Source organism: Telopea speciosissima, chromosome 7 (genome assembly GCF_018873765.1).
Source record: "Telopea speciosissima isolate NSW1024214 ecotype Mountain lineage chromosome 7, Tspe_v1, whole genome shotgun sequence".
NCBI classification, from domain to species: domain Eukaryota; kingdom Viridiplantae; phylum Streptophyta; class Magnoliopsida; order Proteales; family Proteaceae; genus Telopea; species Telopea speciosissima.
Window position 1 is genome coordinate 44,682,640 of NC_057922.1, and position 24,793 is coordinate 44,707,432.

A 24,793-nucleotide genomic window follows, 5' to 3' on the forward strand; every position below is an offset into this window, starting at 1 on the left:
ATACAAGGCCTAAGCTATGCATGTTTTTCCTCACCACTTCTCTTAAGGTCATTTTAGGTCTGCCTTGGGCTCTTTTAGTTCCTTCAATTTGAGTTAAATCACTCTTTTGTATTGGAGCATCCAAAGGCCTCCGTTGAATATGGCCATACCACCTCAAACGACTTTCTCGTAACTTATTGTTTATCGGAGTTACTCCCAAATCAGCTCTAATATGATCATTCCTTACTTTGTCCTTCCTAGTATTGCCACTCATCCATCTCAACATCCTCATCTCCGCTACACTGAGTTAATCTATATGATGCTTCTTAACTGCCCAACATTCTGTACCATACATCATAACCGGTCGTATGATTATCCTAAAAATTTTCCTTCAAGTTTTTAAGGAATACACTGATCACACAACATTCCGGACGCACCTCTCCACTTCATCTATCCTATTTTATGTTTATGTGAAACATCATCCTCTATATCTCCTTCTTTATTTATGATTGATCTGAGATACCTAAAATAATCACTTTGTGGAATCTCCCTCTCATCAATTTTCAACACCTCATTATCCGTCCTAGTGTAATCAAAGTTACACAGCATATACTCTGTCTTCGTTCTAGTTATCTTAAAACCTTTTGATTCCAAGGTTGATCTCTATAACTCCAACTTGGCGTTGATCCTTGCTTTTGTCTCATCTTCCAAAACAATATCATCAACAAAAAGCATACACCAAGGAACCTCATCTTGAATGTCTCTTATTAAATCATCCATAATAAATGCAAACAAATAAGGGGCTTAAAGCTGATCCTTGATGTAACCTAATTGTAATTGGGAATTCACTACCTTGGCCTCCCACAGTTCTTACACTTGTCATTGCACCATCATACATATCTTTAATTATGTCTACATATTTACTTGAAACACTTCTCTTCTCTAGTACTTGCCAGATTAACTCTCAGAGGACTTTGTTATAAGCTTCTTTTAGGTTAATAAAGACCATATAGAGATCTTTTTTGCAATTTCTAAATCTTTCCATGAGTCTCCTAAGTAAGTAAATAGCTTTTGTCGTGGATTTTCCTGGCATCAAACCAAATTGGTTCTCTGTAATAGTAGTTTCTTTTTTCAGGTGTGTTTCAATAACCCTCTCCCATAATTTCATAGTATGACTCATTAGTTTTATGCCTTCATAGTTATTGTATCTTTGAATATCACCTTTATTTTGGTAAATCGGAACCACGATGCTTCTCCTTCATTTATCTGACATTTTCCTTATGCTCATAATCTTATTAAACAGCTTGGTTAGCCAAAATAAACCACATATTCCTAAGCTCTTCCACACACCTATTGGGACCTCATCTGGGTCTTGTGCCTTGCATACTTTCATCCTCCTTAAAGCTTCTTTTACTTCGGACGCCCTAATTTTTCATATATTACGACATGTGGTGTCTTGATGGGTAATCCAGTCTTTTGGAACATTGTTAATCGAAGTGTCTACATTTAGTAGGTTGTAGAAATAGACTTCCCATCTCTTCTTAATTTCCTCATCCTTTATTAGTACTTTCATCTTTACTTCTAATACATCTAACATGGTCCAGATCTATACTCTTCCTTTCCCTTACTTTAGCTATTTTATAGATAGCTTTTTCCCCTTCATTTGTGCTCAGATTGTTATAAAAATCTTTGTTAGAATATATCCCTCTTAGGATTAGTGTCAGAGAGATTGGCGCTAATCCCGAGATGGCTCTCTTTTTTTATTTTGTTTTCCCTTTTTGCCCTTGTGTTATTACCCTACCTCTATATATTTTTATTCTTTCGGCTCTCTTTGATTATGAGAGTGTAGTCATTCTCTTTCTCTCCTCTTTCTCCTTATTTACATGGTATCAGAGCAATCTGATCTGTAAGTCCATGCTTCTTTTCTCGATCTCTCATTGTCTCTACAACACAAAAAGGAGGGGCAGACTATGATCGATACAACAAAAGTTTTCGATTTCCTTTTTGCAGCAGGGGGTGTTCTCATCCCTAGTTAAAGGCTTGAAGTTGTTTGGATATGACTTGAAGACATCGTTATTTTAAATCAATCACTGATTCTCAAGTTCGATGTCTTTTTTATTTGATTTCTACTGAAGATTGATTGTTTTCAGATTGACATTTATGGTCGATGTTGCTGGTTTATAAAGATTGATGTTGAAATCGATTTTTGAATCGATATTGGGGCTGGTTATTGGATTGGTTTGAGTTCGGTATTGGTGCAGCGTGATTTTTCAGATCGATTTTCGTTTCGGTATTGGGAGGCTGGTTGTTGATTGCTTACCTAATTATTTTGGTGCAATTTTTGGTGCTTCTTTTGGTGTTGGTTTGGTTTTACTCTCTGCTCGATCGATTTTTGGTGCTATTTGCGTGGTGGTATACACTTGCTGGTTGAGATGAGTGATGCACAAAAAGATGCAAAACTGGTGACTGAAGTAGTGTCCTCTTCATCTACTTATCTTACTTCCAAGAAGTTGGAAGGTAGTAACAATTTTCAGCAGTGGTAGAAAATTGTATCTCTAGTTCTCGTAGGTAGAGGTGATAAGAACCACTTGACAGGGTAGGGACTGATGAGATCACATGGGAAACTGTTGATGCCCATATTTTGGGGCAGATGCTGAACTCAATGGACAGCAATATAGCTGATCTGGTGACTCATATTAATACAGTAAAGGAGCTGTGGGTTTACTTGGCTGTGTAGCCTGTGTGATATTTTGGACATAATAATCTCTCTTGGATCTATGAGTTGTCCCAAGAACTTTATCATGTTGATCGGAAGGGCCGCCCTCTTACACAACACTTTGCTGGCTTTAAATGGATGTATGAGGAGTTAAATTCTTTGCTCCCCATTACATCTGATGTGATACACTAGAGAGAGTTGTTGGGTACTTCATGGTTGTCCCCTTGGTATGGGTGGTGGTTCCACTGGTATGCATGTTGGCAGGCGAGGAAGACCTCGAGAAAATACTGTGATGCCTGAGCCTGACCCAGTGGCGTACCATCTGGCCCGCCGTCTCATCATAGTTACCTTACTAGGGACGACATTGCAGCACTTCACAGGATTATGTGTCAGTTGGGCAGCTCTTTTTCTTCATCCACAATGTCAGACACTTCGGCTTCCGCCTTGCAGGTCTCCCCCTCAGCCCCTTCCACTACTCCTTGGGTCATCGACTCTGGTGCTACCGATCATATGACTAGTATGTCTCAGTATTTTGATTCTTACTTTGTTTGTTCTGGTCGCTATAAGGTTAGGGTTGTCGATGGCTCCCTTTCATCCATTTCTGGTAAGGGTAGTGTACATGTTATTTCTTCTATTCTCGACTCTGTCCTTCATGTTCCTAATTTTGCCACCTACCTTCTCTCTGTTAGCCATGTTACCAATTCCTTGAACTGTTGTGTCACTTTTTTGTTTCCTCCTCTAATTGTTTGTTTCAGGATTTGCTGATGAGGATTATTGGCATTGGACGTGAGGAGAGAGGCCTTTACCTTCTTAAACCCCGCATACCGTTTTTGCCCGTGGCCCATTCCTATGTGTGTGGACGGAGTGATAGCAGTACCCTTGATTCTGTGATGCTTTGGCATCAAAGTTTAGGCCACCCCTCTTTTGTTGTTATGAAAAAACAATTGCTACATTTGTTTTTTTCTCTTCCTCTTATGTTTTTCAGTATGAACCATGTATATTTGCTAAACATTGTCGCGCTTCTTATTCATATCATGGTAATAGATCCACTGTTCCTTTTCATATTGTGCATTCTAATGTTTGGGGATCCTCTGTCACACCCCGCCCCGGTTAGTAAGGGCATGGTATGACCGGATGCCAACAGACATCCAACAAGCACTAGGATCGCAAGTGCAGTACTCCCATTCACAGTTCATCACAATACAGTAATCAAAGCAGTGGAAGAGAAACAGATAATAAGTAATAACAGCTGTAAGGAGAATTGCTAAGTGATAAATATGTTATATTCATATAAGAACTTGTGAGTACATTGTACATCTTCACAAAAGTAATTACAAGCAGGGTTTAAAGTATTGGTGCATAGCGTACCGTATCGGCCGATATGTCTCGGTATTGGTCGGTGTCGATACGATACATACCGATACGTATCTATTTTTTTGTAAAAAAAACAATGTATCGACTATATCGATATGTATCGACCGATACATGTCGATACGATACGGTCGATACGTACTGTTTTCAATTTTTTATTATTTTTTAAATGTATCGGTACGTATCGATACACATGCCTTTTTCATATTTTACTCCAAACACGAACTAGAACCCCCAAACATTTTTTCCTGGGCATAGCCCCCGAACCCCCCCCAAAGAGATTTGTTTGCTTGCTACAGGTGGGGCCTATCGGCCCAACCCTCTGCGTCACGAACTAAATCTCAACTTTTTCTCCCTTCGAGTCGCGCCACAGAATATGTCGGGTCGGGTCGGATCCACATCGCACTTGAATCCTTGGAATACAAGACATACTCAACACTTGAAAGGGAAAAAGGTAGGCTTTTTCAAAAAACTTGATCTTTTGCTTCAAATCTTGCATTTTAGTTCTTTTTTTTTTTTTTTTGCTATGATTCAAGGAGAATAGGTTCAACTAACTATTAGATGCATGCTTTGTATACATTTGCAAAGTTTTGAACTCAATCCACCATTTTTCACCGAAAACCGAAAATGGCTTCCTTAAGGGTCAGTATTGTGCTTATGTTCGGTCAGTACACAACATCATCCTAGTTGCTCTTATTCTTGAAGACCCTTACAGACATGAGTTTGATCCACACCGATATTCTTCATGGCAATAGAGTGACTCTGCATGTAAGAAATCTCATCTTTTATAACAATGTAGAAGTGCCGCACTTGTTTGGTTATACATTATTCACAATTCTTAGTGTATATGCATGATATATGACATATATTGCTTGTTTATATTGTTTTTTGTGTCAAAAAATTTAATTTCATGTGTATTTTGATCATTTTCATGCGTTTATGCACCGATCGATACGCCTCTCCGATACGATACGTCTCTTAAATCACCTGACCGATACGATACCCGATACCGATACTTTAAACCTTGATTACAAGTATAGATGTTGTTGAGAGTTGGGGGTATTTTGGTCTTATAGTTTTGGGTTTGGAGTTAAGAGTAATTTTCTTATTGTCTTGTCCTTATTTGTAAGTCTGTAATAATGTAAGGGCTTAGGGGTAATATTATAAACCCCTAACCTCCTTACTTTCTTTTTCCTCTCTAAATTATTATATATATGTGTTGGTTCGTGCGGTAGTGTATTCCTAACTACCGTAGGCTGTTTCTTCTCTCCATCTCTCTTGGCTGTCTGTCTGTCCCTTCTATTCATCTTCTTTCCTAGTTTCTCTTCTTCTCTCTTCTGCTGATTAGTTAGGATCTGGTCTGCAACATGGTATCAGAGCCATACTAATCAATAGAAGGGTTCCTCTAAATCTCCTTCTGCTGATCTTCTTTTCAGGTTCTAGCTTCTCTGGTGTGCAGCATTTGTTGCTGGTGTTTCTTGCGATGGATTGAAGACTCCTATTTGAATGAAAGGAGTTCTCCCTGTTGCTGTGATTGCTAGTGATTGAAGACCCTTCGAAGATTTGATTGAAGGATGAATTATGTTCTGAATTCTTCCATCGATGGCACTCCGTTTCTATTTTTTGAGCCCAGTTTCTAATTCTGGTTGAGCTCGAACAAAAGTGATTTTCTGCCAAGTGATGTTTCTCATATTTTGGGGGATTGTTGTACCTATTTGGAGGGAGACTCGAATCTCATTTTGTTCTGGTGTGGTGGCCTGATCTGTTACTTCTGGGATGTCTTCATTCAAACTGGCGGATGCGCTGTTTTCTGAGTTTTTCTTTGAGACCTGCAGTTGGCTTCACAGGTTCTAATCTGGTTGTTGGCTCCACCTGCCCTTTGGGGTTTCATTCTCCCCTCCAGTTACTAGCTTCGATCACCATATTAGCCCTTAAAACCCTGCTGTGTGTGAGTTCTGAAAAAGCTCCTATATAGCAGGCGCAAATGCTCTGTTTTTGGGTTTTTCTGCCCCAGCCGATTTTGTTTTTGGCAGTATTTCTTTTTATTGGTTGATTGCTGGTTTCCCTTGAAACCATTGCTGTTCTGTTGCCTTCTTGGTATCCTAGTTGGGTGTGAGGCCATTGGCTGTGAGTTTTGTGTTTCTGCCCTATACCTGCGTGTTCGATTGAAGGTTCCAGCTGCTGGTTGTGTTAATATTGGCTGTGAGTTTTGTGTTGCTCCCCTATATCTGAGCTTTTGATTGAAGGTTCCTGCTGCTGGTTGTGTTAATTGTTGATTATGGAGGACAATAAAACTACACCTGTTGTTACCTTCTTCTGAAACCCTGAATGTCACTATCACCTCCATTAAACTTAAGGGCAGTTCCAATTATTTGTTGTGGGCCGAAGCTGTGAAAGTATATATTATGGCTAGGAAGAAGCTCAAGTACATTACCTTGGACCCCCCTGCCTCTGATGCTACGGACTATGAGGATTGGATGTAGGAAAATGTTGTTATCTTAATTTGGTTGTGGAACAGCATAGAACCTGATATTGCTGCAAATGTGATGTTCTATACTACTGCTAAGGGTGTCTGGGAAGATTTGCGGGACACCTACTCTCAGGAGTAGAACATGAATCGTGTTTATGATCTTTATGGAAAGTTATTTCAGCTCCGTCAATCCAATAAGCCTCTCCATGACTACTACAGCTCCTTCAAAGGGCTGGTTGAAGAATTAAATGTTTTTGACATAGACAAATTAAAGGTCCAAAGGAATGTGTTCTTTGTTTCCAAAATTTTGGCTGGATTGGATCCTGAATTGAAGTCTGTTAAGGGACATATTCTGGTTGGTGAGTCTGTTCCCACTCTTGCTGATACATTCTCTCGTCTTCAGTGTATTTCTACTCCTGAGAAGACTGATTCTGTTCCCAAGGATACTTCTGCCGTTGTTGCTGGCCATGGTCCAGGGTGTGGTCGTGGTGGTGGTGGACGAGGTACTAGTAGTTCATCCAATGATAGATCTACTCGCAAATGTACTCATTGTGGCAAGACAGGTCATACTGTTGATTTTTGTTGGGACAAGCATGGTAAGCTATATTGGGCACCTCAGTCGGCCAATCATGTTGTATCAGATGGTGGTCATGATGGTGTTCCTCATAGTGATTCTTTACAAGGTGCCCTGCTAGGTAGCAGTTCTACTACAACTCTGCACCGTGATGATCTCTTGCAGATATTACCGCGCTTGCAACACCTCGAGGCATCCGGTCATTCATTCACCGGACCATCCTCCTGCTACTCTAGCTCATGCAGATACACTGGCTCTGTTTACCACTACTACACCACCCTAGGTCATTGACTCTGGGGCTTCAGCTCTTATGACTGGTGAGTCATCCCTGTTAACTTCTTACTCTCATCACCATACATCTTCTCTTGTCATACTTGCAAATGGTTCATCTACCCCTATTTCTGGGCAGGGTACTGTCTCTCCTTCATCCATTAGTTTTTATATTTTGTGTTGCATGTGCCTCAATTACCTTTGAATCTTCTTTCTGTGAGTCAACTAACTAAAGCTTTACATTGTTCTGTGACATTCTTTCCTACTCGTCGTGTTTTTCAGGATCTTCACACGAGGAAGACGATTGGTGGAGGGTGTGAAAAGGATGGACTTTACTACCTTAAGCGTGGTGTTGCTTCTTCTTCTGCTGCTACTGTTGCTTCTGTTGGTGGGGTGACTCCTCTCCAGTGGCACTGTCATTTAGGTCATTTATCTCTAGTTAGGTTATAGTTGTTATTTACTTCTTTTAAGTCTGTGTCACGTTTAGAGTGTGAAGCATGTGAGTTGGGCAAGCATCACTATGCTTCCTTCCCTTCTCGTTCTATGGCTTGTAGTTCGTCTTTATTTTCTTTAGTTCATTTAGACATTTGGGGTCCTTGTCGTGTTCGGAATAAGGGTGGGTTCATGTACTTTGTTACTTTTGTGGACGACCATTCTCGTCTTACATGGTTGTATCTTTTGAAAGATCGTTCAGAATTTCTCCCTGTATTCCAAAATTTTTATAATGAAATTAAAATTCAGTTTGGCATGCCTATTAAAGTTTTTCGTTCTAATAATGCTTTGGAGTATGTTCAAAATGAGATTTCTGCGTTCTGTGTTGCTCATTGTATGATTAATCAAACTAGCTGTTCCTACACCCCACAACAAAATGGGGTAGCGGAACACAAAAATAGATACTTACTTGAGGTTGCTCGCACTTTATTGGTCAATATGCATGTTTCGAAGCAATTTTAGTGTGAAGGGGTTCTCACTGCCTGTTATTTGATTAATCGCATGTCATCTTTTGTTCTTGACAACAAGTCGCCCTTTTCTATTGTTTTCCTTGGTCAGCCCGTTTTTAAGTTACCCCTCCTGTTTTTGCGTGTGTGTGTTTTGTTCAAAACCTTCATGTCAACTCTGATAAACTTTCACCCGGGTCAACTAAATGTATTTTTTTGGGTTATTCTCGTACTCAGAAAGGATATAAGTGTTATGACGCTTTCAATCACTGATATTTTGTTAGTACTGATATCACTTTCTTTGAGGAGCGTGCTTATTTTCCATCGTCTCCCTTTGGGGATGAATGGCATGTTGTTGATCCTCCTCCTGCTCCTGTCATTGTTCCCTTCGATCCCCCACCATTACAGGTCTATCAGCGGTGGAACCGAACAACACCACAGGAGGAGGTTCCACCAGCTCTGTCTACTTCACCACCTCTGCTGGTTTCTACCTCTATTGAAGCTCCCTCTTCTTCTGATGACTTACCAGTTGCCCTTCGCAAAGGTACCCGCTCTTGCACCCAACGGTCTAATGTTGCGCATTCTATTGATAAGTATGTCTATCTTTCTCATTTACCTTTGTCTGTTCATAAGTTTGCCTTGTCCTTGTTTGCCAATCCTATTCCTAAGAATCATACTGAGGCTCTTCGCATTCCCGGTTGGAAGAACGCCATGGATGTCGAAATGGATGCTCTCTTGTCTCGTCATACTTGGAGTTTAGTGGATTTGCCTCTTGGTAAGGATCTTGTTAAGTGTTGCTAGATTTACACTGTCAAATACCTACCTGATGGCTCTGTTGAACGGCTCAAAGCCTGTCTGGTTGCCAAGGGGTATACTCAAACTTATGGAGTTGACTACTTTGAGACTTTCTCTCTTGTTGCTCGCCTGAACTCTGTTCGCTTGCTTATTTCTCTGGCCGTTAACCTTGATTGGCCCTTGTTTCAGTTAGACATTAAAAATGCCTTCTTATATGGTGATCTTCATGAGGAGGTCTATATGGAGCAACCTCCAGGTTATGTTGCTTAGGGGGAGAATAGTGCTCGAGTGTGCAAGTTGCGGAAGGCAATCTATGGTCTCAAACAATCGCCTAGAGCTTGGTTTGAGAAGTTTAGTGCCACGATTGTCTCGTGTGGATTCACTCAGTGCTACTCTGATCACTCTGTGTTTGTTCGTCGGCATAATGGCAAGTTGGTTGTCTTGGTAGTTTATGTTGATGATATTATTGTATCTGGTGATGATATGACGGGTATTGCTGAAGTGAAAGATTATTTACGCCAACATTTTCAGTCCAAATATCTCGGTGATCTTCAATATTTTCTTGGCATTGAAGTTGTGAGAAGCAGGAAAGGCATCAGCTTGTCCCAGAGGAAGTATGTGCTCGATCTTTTGTCTGACACTGGTATGCTTGCCTCCAAACCAGTGGATATACCTATGGATCCCCATCAGAAGTTTGGGGTAAATGATGGTGACTCTCTCAAAGATGTACACCAGTACAAGAGTTTGGTTGGGAAGCTGATATACCTTATTGTTACTAGACTAGACATTTCATTTGCTGTTGGTGTTCTGAGCCAGTTCATGCAGACTCCTCAGAAGGTTCATTGGGATGCTGTTGTCTGCGTTCTTCGATACTTAAAGAGTGCTCCTCGTAAAGGGTTAATTTATCGTCCTACTAGGCATATGGATCTAGTAGCATATTCAAATGCTGACTGAGCTAGGTCGGCTAGTGATCGTAGTTTTAGTACAGGTTATTGTACCTTTGTTGGGGGTAATCTTGTTTCGTGGCGTAGTAAGAAGCAGACCACTATTGCTCGACCAAGTACAGAGGCTGAATATAGGGCCATGGCTCACACTACTGCTGAGTTAATGTGGCTCAGGTCTCTTCTTCTTGTGATGAGTTTTCCTGTTCCTACATCTATGAAGAATTATACTAAATGCTTATTTTCAAATATTCTCCCATTATAAATTGTCCTATACCAACATGTATGGCTAAATGATGATATTCAAATTGTTCGAAGAAAACTAAACTACATTATACTAAATACTATGTACACTACACATGGACACTTAAAAGTCTACATTGTGCCAAAATCAAAGGTTAACGGTAAAAATGTATATCTGTGCACTAAACCAATGCGATTATGAAAGATGCAAGATGGAAAGCGTCCCCCGGCTCAGGTGGGAGACAAATGACCGACTTATCCTCTTTTGAACAGAGTAACGACTTGCAAGTGTTGAGTCTTGGAATCTCGGGCAGAGTAACGGCATCACGAGGTCTTAGGAGCCAAATGCTCGATCCTCAGATAGAATAACTACGCCATAGAGGATTCTCAAATCTTTAATGGAATATGGTGGAAATAGGTTGGAAAGTCAAGTTTGGGGAATCCAGACCTTGGGTAGGGTAACAAGGCTCGAGGATTCGAAACTGGTGGTGGGGCGGACCCCGAAATAGGCAAAACAGGACTTTGGGAGGCAAAATAGGCAAAACAGGGCTCTAGGAGGGCTTTTCCAGGGAAATCTTCCCCTCCACAAATGAGGGAGGGGACCCCTATTTATAGGGGTTCCCGCCACTCCGCGGCGCGGTAGTAGCTACTATGGCGCCGCAGTAGTCTTTAGATTATGGAGGTGCCGCAGCTGTTGTGCTGTTATGGTCTAAAGACTACTGCGGCACTGCAGCTACCGCGGAGCTGCGGTAGTCCGACACAGAGTCCGCAGTTGCGGTGCGCCGCGGAACCCTAGGTACAGGCTTTGCTGCCGTTGCGCGATTTTGGCTCTTTCTTTAAGGGTTTTTGGGTTTGAAAGGAGGTGTCTGCGAGGGACGTCATCAATCATCCGTGTCCGGTTCTCGTCATTGTCGGGGGTGGTGACAAAATTCAGCGTCTACACCAACATGCAAGGAACAAAAATTAGAAACCAGTAAATATAGTAACTACTAAAAAGAAAAAAACTGTTACAGAACCAAAATCCTGTAACTAGACTTCAAGAAAAGAGAAGACAAGACAAGAGAAAAGAGAAAATAGGAGAAAGGGAGCTGCGATCCCAAGGGAGGAGGCAGCCTGCGGTAAAGAGAGATTATTCTCTATCGTGGCTGCCTCTCCCAAATATTTTAGAAACTAAAAAAGTATAAAAAGTACAGAACTACCCCTGTACTTAAACTCTAATACAAAACAAAGAATAAAACTAGTAATAAGGGCAGTGGACAATTCTGCCCCTAATACTTGAGATTTCAACAGTCCCCCTCAAGCTGGAGCATATATATCATCCATGCTTAGCTTGTTACAAGACACACGAAAAGTAGGAACAAACAAAGACTTGGTAAACATGTCCGCCAGTTGATTTGACGAAGATACAGAAGGAGTTTCGACTAGCTTCTTCAAGACAGCATCTCGAACAAAGTGACAATCTACTTCAATGTGTTTAGTCCTCTCATGGAAGACGGGAATTACTAGCAATATATGTGGCTACTTGGTTGTCACAGTACATCTTCATCGGTGTTGGCACAGGAAAGCCCATCTCAAGAAGGAGCTAACAACCCACATTAATTCAGCAGTAGTATGTGCCATTGCTCTATACTCTGTTTCTGCACTAGACCTGGCAATGGTAGTTTGTTTCTTACTACGCCATGTAAACAGGTTACCCCCTACAAAAGTACAATATCCTGTAGCAGAACGATGATCACTAGCCGAATCAGCCCAATCAGCCCAATCAGCCGCATCAGAGTACAGTACGCCACCAACTCCATATGCCTATTAGGACGATAAACAAGTCCTTTACCCAGAGCACCTTTCAAGTAACGAAGAATACGAAGTACGAACAATAGCATCCAAATGTGCCTTTTGAGGAGACTGCATAAACTGACTGAGTACCCCAACAACAAAGGATATGTTTGGTCTTGTGACCGGTAAAATAAATTAACTTCCCAATCAAGCTCCTATAAGAGTGCACGTCCTTGAGAAAGTCACCATCATTAACACCAAATTTCTGATAAGGGTCCATAGGAACATCCACTGGTTTTGAAGCAAGCATACCAGTGTCTGATAGTAGATCTAACACGTACTTCCTTTGGGATAAATTGATCCCTTTTTTGCTTCTGATCACCTCAATACCTAGAATATAATGAAATTGGCCTAAATCCTTAGTCTAAAAATGTTGTTGTAAATAAGCCTTGACTTCTGCCACACCAACCTCATCATTGCCTATTACAATGATATCATCAACATATACCACCAGGACAACCAACTTGTTAGCACGCTGGCGAACAAAGACCAAATGATTAGAATAGCACTGAGAGAATCCACATGTAGTCATAGTAGCACTAAACTTCTCGAACCAAGCGCAAGGAGTCTGTTTAAGTTCGTAAATAGCTTTCTGCAGCCTGCATACATGACCACTATTCTCCCCCTGAGCAACATACCCTGGAGGTTGCTCCATATAAACCTCCTCGAGTAAGTCATCATAGAGAAAAGCATTCTTAATATCAAGCTGAAATAAAGGCTAATCATAGTTAACAACCAAAGATATAAGAACACACACAAAATTCAAACAAGCAACAGGGGAGAACGTCTCAAAGTAATCAACACCATAAGTCTGGGTATATCCTTTAGCAACCAGACGGGCTTTTAGCCATTCAACTGACCCATTAGAATGGTACTTAACAGTATAAACCCAATGGCACTTTACCAGGTCCTTACTAGGGGTAAATCGACCATCCTCCAGGTGTTACGAGCCAAAAGGGCATTCATCTCAACATCCATGGCAGCTTTCCATCCATGGATAGTAAGAGATTCAGTATGAGTTCTGGGGACATGATTAGTAGACAAAGACAGAGCAACCGCATTAACAGACGATGGAAGATGAGATGAGGAAACAAACCGATCAATGGGGTACACGAACAAGGATTTTTGAGTACATGACCGTGTACCTTTACGAGAGCAATGACAAATCATCAAGCACTGGAGGACTTAGATCTGCACTAGAGGGAGCAGGAGGTGAAGGAGGTGGAGCAGTGACTTTTGGAATAGGTTGCCCCAATGTCTTCCTTCACTGCCGGGTATAAACCTAAGAAGGGGGCTGCTGCCTGTCAGAGATAGGAACCACGGATGGTAGAGGAGGTGGGTCAGACTCAGCCCAGGGTCCTCAGACAAGGAGGACGAACTGGAAAAATAGGATGTGCTTTCAAAGAAAGTCACATCAGAGCTAACAAACTGTTTATGGGTAGTAGGGTCATTGCAACGATAACCTTTCTGAGTATGAGAATACCCCAGAAAAACACTCTTAGTGGACTTAAACGAAAACTTATCACCATGGGAATGTAAGTTGTGAACAAAGCACATACACCCAAAAACTCGGGGATGCAAATGAAAAATCGGTAAGGCTGGAAATAAAATAGAGAACGGGGACTTGTCGGAAAGGAGAGAGGATGGCATACGGTTAATCAAATAGTATGCAGTTAAAATAGCATCACACCAAAAAAACTTTGGAACATGCATATGAATCATAATGGCACCAGCCACCTCTAGTAAATGTTGATTTTTACATTCTGCTACTCCATTTTGTTGTGGAGTATAGGTTCAACTAGTCTGGTGAATCATGCCATTAGAGGTGCACAAATCAGAAATTTCAGTTTCAACATACTCCAAAGCATTGTCAGAATGAAAATTTTGAACGGGTAAGCCAAACTGAGTCTTTATTTCATTGATGAAATTTTTGAATACATATAAAAACTCTGAACGATCTTTCAAAAGATAGACCCATGTAAGATGAGAATAATCGTCCACAAAAGTGACAAAGTAACGAAAACCATGCCTATTACTGACCCGACAAGGACCCCAAACATCATAATGAACTAAGGAAAATAAACTAGGACTACGTGAAATGGTGCGAGAGGGAAATGAAGCCCGATGGTGCTTTCCCAACTCACAACCCTCACACTCTAATCTAACCAAAGACTTAAACTGCGGAAACAAAAGTTTTAACTTAGATAACGACAAATGGCCTAACTGACAATGCCACTGAAAGGCAGGCACCCCATCAATAGTTGTAGCAGTAGTAGAAGCATTAGGGGCACCACTAGAGAGGTAGTACAGTCCATCTTTTTCACGCCCTCCACCAATCGTCTTCCTCGTGTGAAGATCCTGAAAAACACAATGTGATGGAAAAAGGGTTACTGAACAGTTGAGAGACTTAGTTAGTTGGCTAACAGGAAATGTAGGAACATGCAACACGGAGGAGAGATTGAGAGTAGAGTTAATGGAAACTGTACCATGACCAGTGACTGGTGTAGGGGTACCATCAGCAAGAATAACGGAAGTGTAGGAATCAGGGGGAAGAAGACTAAAACAAGAAGACTTACTAGTCATATGAGTAGAGTCACCTGAATCAATGATCCAGGGTGTAGAAGTAGTAGTGAGGAAGGCCGATGTACCTGCATAGGCCAAAGTAGCAGAGGAAGAAGATGCCCTAGTGGATGTGGAGGTGGATGTCTCAAAGACTCTGTAAACGGCACATCAATTGTTGAACCTCGTCACGAAGGTTGGAGGTAGAACCATCACTAGTAGGTGGACCTGACTTAGAGTCATAGGGAGGTACTGTATCAGAACCATCTTCAGAGTAGGCATGATTGGCCAGCTGTTTAGCCCATTTGGGTTTGCCATACATGGCCCAACAAGTCTCAATGGTATGATTGGGCTTGCCACAATAGGAGCACTGTCTAGGAGGACGATCACGTTGCTGCCCAGCATTACTACGCCCTCCTGAACCACAACCTCCATCATAAGAACGACCACGACCACGACCACGACCTCGGCCAGCATTAAATGCAGAATTATCCTTAACTAAGGATTCTGATTTTGCAGGAGGACCAATGCTCTGCAGCCTGGAGAAAATTTCATTAAGAGTGGGAACAGTCTCTCCAACTAACAAGTAGCCCTTAACAGTCTTCAAAGTAGGATTCAGACCAGAAAGGAAGAGAGATACATAGAACTCATTCCTTTGAGACTTGAGTTTCTCAACATCAGTAGTAATAGGCTGAAATACATTCAGCTCTTCGATCATACCCTTAAAAACACTGTAGTATTCCTGTAGAGACTTGGTCGAAATGAGAACATCTTCTCATACAGGTCATATATACGGGTCATATTCTTCTCTTGGGAGTACATCTCCTTGAGATCATCCCACACACCCTTGGCTGTGGTGTGAAACATGACGTTGGCAGCCACATCTGGCTCCATACATTCCATAACCAAATCTGCAGAATAGTATTATCGTTGACCCACTCATTGTAATCGTTAGAATCAGAAGCAGGAGGATCAGCAGTAATGTAACATAGCTTATCCTTGGCAATAATATAAACTCGACAACTTGAGCCCAGTGTAAATTATTAGAACTGCCCTTCAACTTAATTGAAGTCATCTGAACATTAACTGAATCGGTGGTAGATTTGACCTCAGCCATAGTAAGAGAAAAATCCAAAAAGATCACCAAAAAACTCAATCAACAGCAGCAGCAAAAACCGATACCTGATAGGATGGAGAAGAAACCCGAACAGATGAAGAGCCAGCAAAACCAGTAGAAGCAGCCACAATAGCAAGTAATGAATCCAAAAAAAATTTCCAGCAGAGAGATCGACCAGTCATCCAAACACAAAACCCAAAAAAATAGCGCCAACCTCCAATATCGATTGGTCAGGGTTTTGAGAGAATCACCAAAAATCGATGAACTTGAAGGAGAGGCTCCTCAATCTTCAGCAAGTGTAGTAGGCAGCAAAAACAAGACCAAGAAGTTGATCCACGTAGCATGACACAGTAGTCATCAATCAGTCAACAAACCAAAAAATCGATTTCACTGTTAGGGTTTTCATGAAAATCGATCTCAGGGTTTTGATAGAAAAAAAGTCTTCAATTACCAGACATTGGTACTGTAGTAGATAGGTAAATAGCACTTCATAAATAATATGAGAAGTGCTCACTTCATGATAGAGGCAGCAGTAGATGGCTGCACACCACTGGAGGGGAAACCGAGAAGAAGACCAGCAGAGAGAAAAGAAAACAAAACCTTGGTTGATGACAGTAGCTCTGATACCATGTTAGAGAACCAGAATCTTGTAACCAGACTTCAAGAAAAGAGCAGAGAAGAAGAGAAGACAAGAGAAAAGAGAAAAGAGGAGAAAGGGAGCTGCGATCCCAAGGGAGGAGGCAACCTGTGGTAAAGAGAGATTATTCTCTATCGTGGCTGCCTCCCCCAAATATATTAGAAATTAAAAAAATATAAAAAGTACAGAACTACCCCTGTACTTAAACTCTAATACGAAACAGAGAATAAAACCAGTAATAAGGGCATTGGACAATTCTGCCCCTAATACTCGAGATTTCAACAGAAACAAAATTAGAAACTACTAGATACCTAGACTTAATAACTAAGAAGCTATTACAAAAATAGAAACCAAGTTAATAGCAGCTTCTAATAGAATATTCCACCAACATCCAGCAGCTAATCTTCATAACAGCAGTCCATATCAACCCCAAATCACCGTTCACGTGAACAGTAACTCGGGTACTGCTAATGTGAACATTAACTTCCTTTTTTTTAAAAAATTTGTGTCTTGGTCTTTGTAGAAAACCCTAAGACCTGTAACCAGTAACTTGAGAGAGAAGAGAAGAGAAGAGAGAAATAGAGAAAATAATATCATTGATAGGTAAGCCCCTCTATTATGGGAAATTACAACGAGACTAAACTAGGCGATGTGGGACTAAAACCCACATAGCCGACTGTACCTAATAACATAATAAATAAACTAACCCCAAAGGGACCAGAATACCCCCATGGTATTCTGGATTACATATTCCAATACTCCCCCTTCAGCTGGATTATATAAATAAGTAAAGAAAGAAGATCCAGCCTGAACTAAAGAAAAAAGAACTCCTAATAATGCTAACACTGTCCCTCAAGTTGGCGCATACAAGGTACTAATGCCCAAGTTGAACAAAATGGGAAAAAAACTAAGGTGCAGCAGAATCCAGCTTGACATATGAATGCAGCTTCCAAATAAACCTTCAAGAACTTGAAAAAATAGATCTTCAAAACTTGGACAGACATGATCAGCAAATCGGGACTGGAATGTCTTCCAAAAAAGGCAGCTTTCAACGATCTTCAATAGCTATTCAGTGATGAATCTCAGATTGTCATAATGACATAAAATCTTGAAGTTAAATAACTAGAGCAGCAAGCATCGAAAACAAATTGAATCAGGCAGCGGAAAAAATACTGTATCAACCTAACTCAAAGTTCTCAAATAGGCAACAACCAAATATCTTCAATACTCTTCAATACTTCAATCTCCCCCTTATGGCAAACTCAACCCAATAACGAAGGATACCCAATGGCTGCAATGGTGGAGAAAACTGATCTTCTATGTTTTGCACTAATGTTCCTACAAGTTCTGCGTTCTGCAATGTCTGTAGGTGTATTGTACATAATCCCCCCCTCACGTGTAGTACACGTGGACATAACAGAGATGATGTAAGAGATAGGGCAAAAACATAATATTCCAGAATTTTCCAAGAGGTGCTAAGGGTAATGGAAAAGGAAGAAATGGCAAATTAGAGAATACCATTATCGTCCAAAGTAGTTATGGGTATATGCCAAAGGTATAGGATATGAAGGGAATTAGAATTATTGAAAGGGAACGGTGTTGGAAAAAAGGATGGCATGGCTATAATTTGGTGGAAATCCACTTCTAAATACAATCCAAGCCAAAGGGCAAACTGGTAATAAATCAGAATTGTCAAGGGTCAATTGGGTAGTCAAATAAGGGAATGTATGAAAAAGTAATGGCAGTTTCGTAAATAACCAGAATTATGCAAGGGGCCAATGGTAAATAAAGAAGTAACGGGACATGAAGAATTAGTATTGTTGTATGGGACAAATTAGGCAATGACATGAAATATGGATATGAGCTAAATTAAGCATAAAACCAAGGGTTTTTATGGAAAATGATAAATTATGGGATTGGCATGGGACATGGTGACATAAGTGACATGGGGACATGGATGACATAGGGAACATGGGAGACATGGGGTAATAAAGGACAAAAGAAAAAAATACTTAAAATAGGTAATGTGACTGTCCTTTTTTTTCTTGACAGTCACGTAACCAGCAAAAGAACTCAAACCTCACGTTAACTATAGAAATCATGTTCTACCTCTAGCCGAAAAACGAAACCAACACCTTTGACGAAAATCAAGGAACAAGAGCTGCAACGACATTGTTTACAAGGATAGGGCCTCAACAAACACCATGGTCGTCTTCAACCTTTGTAAAACCAATACTAATCGAAACACAACCAGCAACCAGAGGCGGAAACCCAGTCGTCGTTAGTAGCAGGATTCAAACAGAGATTCAGATTCAACAGTATGCCATTGTCACCTTTGTAGGTCTTGCAACTAACGAAACCAGTGGGGAAAAGAGTGCGACCCATCGACCAAGAGATCATGCCGAGAAACAAGCAAATCAGGAAGAACCAGCAACAAACCCATCAAGAACCTAGGGCTCGAGTAATGGTTCACCAACCTCCAGCATGAACTAGAGGGGAAAGACAATGAATCAAAACAGAAGACTGGCGGTAACCAAGCACATATCACAGGTGCAATCGAGGCAGAAAACCAATAGCGTGAACCAGAAACCGAGAAATCCGGAAAATAAAACAAAGAAAGTACCGGACGGAACTTGCAACCGAGAAATCCGAAAAAAAAACGTCTTCAACCTTCCAACCAAGAAACCTGGTATAGAAGGAGGCGGCAAAGCAAACAGAATAGCAGATTCAACGATTCAGTTTGATTAATATACATCTATCTTCAACGAAACTTATAGGAAACCCTAGTTCTTCTTCGTTTATGAACAAGGGTTTCTCCATAAATCGGAAAACTTTGAAACGACTCTCAAAACTGCAAATCTTGGGGAGAATCAGTCACTGGTTGCCTAGCTCTGATACCATGTAGAAAACCCTAAGACCTGTAACCAATAACTTGAGAGAGAAGAGAAGAGAGAAATAGAGAAAATAATAGCTTAGAATAATATCATTGATAGGTAAGCCCAGGGGAAATTACAACGAGACTAAACTAGGCGATGTGGGACTAAAACCCACATAGCCGACTGTACCTAATAACATAATAAATAAACTAACCCCAAAGGGACCAGAATACACCCACGGTATTCTGGATTACATATTCCAACAGTCTCTTTTCTTCTTCATGCTCCACTCTGGGCTGGGGCTGCCTTAGGTGATGCTCCATCAAACCAATAAAAACTTTCCACATCATCAGACCAGGCTGCCTCTCATAGTAGTCGCATCCCACAACCTTGCTGGGCTGGTTTTGGGGCTTGTTCCTGCGGGTACATATGGACTTGTGATCTACATCAATAATGCTTATCAATTCCAGTCCTAATTATTGTCTGTTTCTTCTTTTATTCAGTGTCAATATTGCATTAGGACACTCCATTCATAGCATACGGCTGGAGGAGCTAGTTTTGATTTGGTTTCTATTATTTTACTTGTTTCCTTTTCCAATTGTGGTCAAGTTTCATCAGGTTATAAAAAGCATCTAAAGGGGAAACTATCCATACAATTTGATTAATGGAATGGAAAGGATTAGTATGTTTTGAAAGGTAAGATTCTTTCTTTTCTCCCTCCCCCATGATCTGTTCTCTCTCCTCTCGCTTCTTTCATACCTACAGCACTATTGCAGGTTTCTGTTTCCCTTCTTCCTTCTACTTTTCCCTCATCTTGTTATCAGATCTGATCACAGCTTATCACTCTGCCTGCTTGCGTCTGAGACCCATAATCTTTTGGATTTTCAGTTTGCATAACCTGGGTTACCGGACTGGCTCAGAAATTGCAACCTCATATCAATGCCCATTCACTTGTTACCTTCTCAGATGCTTGCTGCTTCTTTTCCTACTATGGTAGTCACAAGGATAATGGTAGTAACTCCATTTATTTGTCTACATGATGTAGGACAAGTTTGGGAAACCACATCTTTCATCACAATCAGCCCTATGCCGGCCAAACAAGTATGATTTATTGGGGTTTACAGGCTGCTGTAGTTGAAAGAAATAAAGGAAGGGACTTGAGAAATGAAAATGGGGTTGGGAGAAATATGATAATTAAATAGGGATAGTTTGCTGTACGTATAGAGTTTGAAAGAGGGGAATGGATAGGGCCGCTTTCTGTTAGTGTTAGTAAGATGCGGATACGATCCTTAGAATTGACTGCTATGAGTCCATTCGCAACGCACGTTCAAAGATTACTTACGCAATTAAGCTAATATTCATCCAGTTTACTGAAAAAAGAAGTCTCTCATAATCTCGTATTTTATACTAATTGTTATTGAGATTATGTAATCTCGGTATTAGCGCCTGCTGCTAATGCCGAGAATGGTTAGAGGGTAGTTTAGGGAGTTTTTATGTTAGATATGTTTTTTGTTGTTTTACTGTTATGCCCTGAAGGGCTTATTTAATTAAGTTTTGTGGGAGGTCACACATAACGTGCGACTCCCAAGTTGCATTCATCTTCTCCTCTTCTTCTTCTTCCTTTTTCTTTTATTATTGACATGGTATCAGAGCTTTAAGCACTGTTACAGCTCTCGGTGGACTTCTCTATCTCTTTTCTACAACCTAAGATTGAAGATTGAAGTGATATTGAAGCTTGAAGACTTGCGGTTTCTCCCTCCCTCTGTTTGAAGGGGTGCAGCACCCTATGCTGTATTTTGGAGGCTTTTAGAGACTAGTTCATGGTATAAATTAAGCACTAGGTCTCTTTTGTGTTTGTGGATTGCATTGGATGGAGTGAAGATTAAATTGAAGGCTGCAGCATTGGATCGACACCTTTTGTCAGGTTTTTGAGATATCTATTTTTTCATAGGGGTTTTGAGATCGATTTTTGGGATTGTTTCTGGACTTTGCTGGATTTTTGGAGTATGCTGCCCCCTCTTTCGAAGGACATATATCAGAATTTCTTGGTGTTGATTATCTTCTCTTAAAATCAATTTTTTGTCAGGGTTTCTGATAAAATCGGTTTTTGCCAAGGTTTTGGAGGTTCGATTTTTCCAGAATTTTTTATTCCTTCACTTCATCAATTTGGTAGTAAATTATGGGTGATGGTTCCAAGTATGTAATGACTGAAGTTTTCTCTTCTTCCTCTAATCGAATCACTGAAAAGAAATTGGAGGGAAAACTTTCAACAATGGAAGAAAATTGTTAAGTTGGTATTGACAGGACGTGATCAGTAGGACCACCTGTTTAAGCTCAAGCCTGATGATGACCCATTGTGGGATACAGTTGATGCTCGAATCTTGGGACAAATGCTGAATTCTATGGAACACAAATTGTTGATTTGGTAACACATATTGATGAGGTTAAGGAGCTTTGGAAGTATCTCAATATTTTGTACTCTGGACAAAACAACCTTTCTCGCATTTATGAATTGTCCCAGAAGTTCTATAGAGTTGATCGAAAGGTTCGTCCTTTGACCCAATACTTTGCTGATTGTAAAAGAATGTATGAGGATCTTAATTCACTTCTTCCCATTACTTCTAATGTGGAAGCAATGCAAAGTCAGCGGAAGCAGCTTGTTGTCATGGGTTTTTGGGAGGACTTGGGAAGGAGTTCGATTCAGTCCGTTCCCAAATTCTTGGTGGTGACAAGGTAGCCACATTGTCTGAGACTTTTTCTAGGGTTCTACATGTCTCCCGTGAGAGTACTACTATTGTTGATAATTCGGCCTTGGCTTCTTTTCCCCAGAACCGTGGGCCCAACGGTGCGGCTGGTACTGGTGGTAATGGTAATAGTAGTACTAGTCGTGGTCGTGGTCGTGGTCGTGGTCATGGTCGTGGTGGTGGGGCTGGTTCTAGTAAACCACCTACCTTGGGTACTCAGAGTATTCTTGATGGTTCGGGGCAAGTGAGGACTTGTCATCATTGTGGTCGTCTAGGACATATCTAACGCTTTTGTTGGATACTTCATGGAAAACCACCGCAACAACAGTTTACCAATTCAGCTACCACTATTGAGTCTACAGTTTCTGCATCTCCACAGCCTGAGGGTAAGACCGTGAAGATGTCTGATGGAGAATATGCCCATTTTACACAATTTCAGATTTCTCAGTCAACCCAGCCTCCAACCGCCACCTTTGTTCAGATAGGTAATGCTACTGCCTGTATTTCGACTGCTACTCCTCGTCCCTGGATCATTGATTCAGGGGCATCGGATCACATGACTGGTGTTTCAGTTATTCTTTCTTCCTTCTAAAATCTTTGTCTAGTGTTACTTTAGCTAATAGTTCCTTAGCTAACGTAATTGGTACTGGTACTGCACATGTTACACCTTCTTTGTCTTTATCATCTGTTCTCTACTTACCTGATTTCCCATTCAACCTTTTCTCTGTTAATCGTTTTACCCAATCTTACAACTTTTCTTTAACCTTTTTTTCGGATTCTTGTGTTTTTCAAGGATCTTACGACAAAGAAGATGATTGGTAGAGGTTGTGAGTTGGGGAGACCTTACATCCTTGAGGACACTTCATTTATGGCGTGTACCGGTGTGGCGTCACCCCACCAGATTCATTGTCGCTTGGGTCATCCTTCGTTGGAGAGTTTAAAGCGTTTGAATAGTCGGTTTCGGTCTCTTTCTAGTTTGAATTGTGAGTCCTGTCAGTTTGGGAAACTTCATTGTGTGAGACCCTCCTAGAGTCAATAAAACGGTCTGACCAACCTTTTTCTTTAGTTCATTCAGATGTATGGGGTCCGTGTCCTGTCGTGTCTACTTTGGGTTATCGTTACTTTGTAATTTTTGTTGATGATTATTCCAGGGTTACTTGGCTTTATTTAATGAAATGTCGTTTTGAATTATTCTCAATTTTTTGTGCATTTGTGAATGAAGTCAATAATCAATTTCAGACTCCTTTGCGTATTCTTTGTAGTGATAACGGTAAAGAATATTTTTCTGCCCCCTTTTCTGAATGGATGATTCAACGTGGCATTATTCATCAATCCTCTTGTGCTTACACCCCACAACAAAATGGTGTAGCTAAGAGGAAGAATAGACATTTATTGGAAGTTACTCAATCTCTATTATTTGAGATGAAAGTACCTAAATCTTTTTGGGCAGATGCTGTTTTGACTTCTTGTTATCTCATTAATCGCATGCCTTCTTCTGTTTTACATGGTGGTATTCCCTTTTCTTTGTTTTTTCCTTATATGCCATTATTTGTTTTACCACCGCGAGTATTTGGCAGTGTCTGTTTTATTCGTGATCATCGTCCAAGTGTCTCCAAGTTGGATCCTAAATCTCTCAAGTGTATGTTTGTTGGGTGTTCTCGCACTCAAAAGGGTTATCGTTGTTATTCTTTTGAGTTGCGGAAATATTTTGTTACTGCTGATGTTTCTTTCTTTGAGTCTACTCTCTATGATAGTTCATGTTTTACTGTGTCTGACTTGGATGATGATCTTCCTGTTTCCATTGTCCAGTCTATTGTTCACTCTGTTCCGCAAGATGCCTCATCACCGGCACCTCCACCTAGTGTGTTTAAAAGTCACCAATGGAAAGTATGTACTTGGACCCCCGCTTTTGCGCGTTCTGCCACACCTACTTCTTCGCCGGCAGATCCTGAGACAGGTATCACTCCTCCTTTGGAACTTCCTTTTGATCTTGATATTCCTATTGCTCATCGTAAGGGTGTTCAGGCTTGTACTCAACGCCCCATTTCTAACTTTGTTTCCTATGCTGGTTTGTCTTCCACCTTTCATTCTTGTTTACAAACTGTTGAAAATCATCCTAATCCTAAGTCTGTCGCAGAAGCATTGCCCAGTCCTGGTTGGAAGGCTGCTATGAATTAGGAATTGTTGGCATTGGAAGAGAATCAGACTTAGGATCTTGTGCCCTTACCCTCAGTTTAATCTGCTATTGGTTGTCGGTGGGTGTTTGTGGTGAAGGTGAATCTTGATGGATTCTTGGCTTGTTTGAAGGCCTTTCTTGTTGCGAAGGGCTATGCCCAAGTATATGGGGTTGATTATTTGGATACTCTCTCCTGTAGCGAAGCTCACTTCTGTTCGCAGTATGATTTCTCTTGCTGCTACTTACCATTGGCCTTTGTATCAGCTAGATGTCAAAAATGCTTTTTTACACGGAGATTTGACTGAGGAAGTTTATATGGAGCAACCTCCTGGGTTTGTTGCTCAGGGGGAATCTGGCTTGGTGTGTAGTCTCTGTATGGGCTGAAACAGTCTCCTAGGGACTGGTTTGGCAGGTTTGCTAAGGTTGTATTAGAGTTTGGGCTGACACGCTGTGGTAGTGATCATTCTGTGTTCTTTCGCCATTCTGGTGCAAGGAAAATATTTCTTATGGTTTATGTAGATGATGTAGTCATTACAGGAGATGATGTTTCTGGT

General features: G+C 40.9%; 1 protein-coding gene across 4 annotated transcripts in view; it reads left to right on the forward strand.

The window, feature by feature from the left end:
• LOC122666596 overlaps positions 1-24,793 on the forward strand; it is a 57,490-nt gene that overhangs the window by 19,182 nt on the left and 13,515 nt on the right. The gene's annotated exons all lie outside the window — the stretch shown is intronic.